Below are 2,722 nucleotides of genomic sequence, written 5' to 3'. Positions count from 1 at the left end.
AAGCCCTGGCTAAGCCAGACAGCTAGCTCTTCTGGGAAGATAAAGACCAAATATGTCCTGCCCTTGTAGGGCTCACAGTCAAGGTGTGTGTGTGTGTGTGTGTGTCCTAGAGGGACAGAGAGGTCAGTGCAGGCAGAGGGCCAGGCTCTCTCCCCACTCTGGCAGCATGGGATAGGGTGGAGGTCAGCTAGATGGTGGTAAGTGCTCTAAGAAGGGGAAGCCCATGGAGATAGTGCTGTAAGTGAGGTGGGCCCAGGCCTGCCGTGGCAAGGGCTGTGATGGAGGCTGGCCCAGGGTTTGTCATCAGGGCCAGAGTGTGGGACACAGGCAAAGTGTCAAATGCTAAAGCAGGTAGGTGATCAGTGCTGTGATGGGGGTCCACACCCACCTAGGGTGGGACGGTTGCCAACAGCGCAGAGGGTGCGTGCTGTTCGACTGGGGAGGAGGGTAGATCAGAAAAGCTTTCATGGAAGGGGTGACATTCGATCTGGTCTTCGGGGATAAGAGTAAGAGGCTGAGAATGAAGGCTAGGAGAGGGGAGCTTTCTAGGAGGCGAAGAAAAGAAGGAGATGGGTTTTGGAGAGTGAGTTTGGGGGCTCATCTAAGCGATGGATCAGAGTTGGTGGCAGGGAAGTGGACTGGGGTCATTTGCACCAGAAACCCGACCACAGGTTGGAGGTGAAGTGGGGCTGGGGTCCTGGGAGCTCCTTGGCATGCCCCAAGGAGCACACTGCAGTGGAGCCCCCATCAGGGCAGGGGTCAGTCTGGTCTGTGCTCTGAAACCAGGCCTCTGGGACCCTGCTTGTCTGAACACCCTGGTCCAGCAGTCCTGGGGCCTCCCTCTCTCTCACATACACACAAGTTTGGTTTCTGCATGACTTTGTCTCTTTTTTCTGTCCTCTTCCCTCTGTCTCTGTCCATTTCTTTCGTGCCACCTCAGAGGCCCAGGAGGGTGCTGGGGAGTCCTGTGGAGAGCGCAGGTGTTGGTGCTTTGAGAGGTGATACTCTGCTACACACACACACACACACACACACACAAACACACACACACACATAGCCTTGGCCCAATGTGTGGCCAGAGGAGCCCTGTCCTCATTACCGAGCAGTTGCTGACTCAGCTGTGGATGTCGAAGGGAACTCCCCTACTAGATCAGGACTCACTCCCTTTCCAGGCCCTGTTCCAGCACCCTGTTAACTAACACCCCCCTGCCACCCCCCACCCCCAACCCCAGATGGCAGTGCTGCTGGGAAGCTGAGCTGCAGACAGCTTGACTAGCGCTTACTTCGAGCAGAAGCAAGGTCGTGTGAGGGTGCTCTTAACATGAAGCTTTCTATTACGATTATTGTAGTTATTATGGACACTGGGTACCTATACCTGGAAAAAGGAAAAAAAACAAGTGGTTTTTACAACTTGGGGGATGTTATGAGAACTATCCTTTGGAATTTCCATCTGTCCTTAGAAACCGGGTCTGGATCAGTGTGTATGGGCTGGAAAATGGGAGTTTGCCTAGGAGATGGGGGCCCCTGGATCAGGCACCTGGGAGCAGCTGAGTCTGCAAAAAGGGAGCCTTATTTTGGCAGGCTCAGAGGTTCAGCCTTGTCTTCCCCCAAATGGTCATCTTCTGAGACAGAGTCTCAGGGGTGGCCAGGTCAGGAGGGTAGGGAAGGCCTCACTGGCAGCGCCAGGGCAGATCCAGGGAGGCACCTACACCTGTAGCTGGAGACTTGCCTGCGGCAGGGGGTGCAGGTTAGGGGTCTGTCCTGTCCTCAATATTTCTTCCTGACTCCGTGGGTTCTCTTTACTAGCGCAGGACTGGCAGGACAGACAGATGTAGTCAGCCAGCAGGTCAGTTGGCTGGCAGCTAATCGTATTACACATCAACTGTGTGTGGGCACAATTCTGGGTGATTCGGGCATAGCAAGGAGCAAACAGACCGCCCCCTGCCTTGCCAGGGCTCACATTCTCCTGGGGAGAGAGAGCGTGAGCCAGAAACGGACAAGGAAATGTCAAAAACACAGCGCTCACTTGTCTCAGTCTTGAGGGTAGAGAACAAACAAACAAACAAACAAACAAAAAAAATAGAGAACGGGAGGTATGGAATGCTGGGACTCAACCATCAGGGCACCATGAGGGTTTGAGCAGATTTAGCAACCTGGGAACTCAACGCCTTCCCCCAACACCGTGCGCACGCACGTGCACGGACACACATGTATGCGTATGCATCCGCACACGCGCACGGATGCAGGGATGCGCACGCGCGCGCACATGCGTCCCAGGCAACTCTTCCCTACTTTAGCCTCCACATTTCACGTGTTTGACCTTGGAACCGACTCAGGGGCTAATTCTTTATGGAAGGAGGGGTGACAGAGGTATAGAATAGGCATGGCCTTCCCATTTCTGAGCGTGCACTCCCTCCCGGCCTCCAGCCAGCCCGATCACTACTGCTCCCCTCATTGGACAGATAAGGAAATGGAGGTGCAGGCAGGTGGGGTGACTTGCTCAAGGTCACACAGCTACCGGGACGAGAGGCCAGGATATGGTCCATTGGACTCCGAAGTTGCCCTCCGTCTTCCCGCCGCCATGTCCCACATGCCTGTCGTTCGTTCGTGTGCTGTCCTCACCTGCCTGCCGCATCTGCCTTCACATTTTGCTGTATCTGCCAAGGCCTACGATTCCTGTCTCCTCAACACGCGTTTGGGTGAGTGGAAATCACGTTTAATT

The sequence above is a fragment of the Mustela nivalis genome (assembly GCF_964662115.1).
Source record: "Mustela nivalis genome assembly, chromosome: 8".
Taxonomy (NCBI): Eukaryota; Metazoa; Chordata; class Mammalia; order Carnivora; family Mustelidae; genus Mustela; species Mustela nivalis.
The sequence above is the reverse complement of the archived record's forward strand: the minus strand, read 5'-3'. Positions refer to the sequence as shown.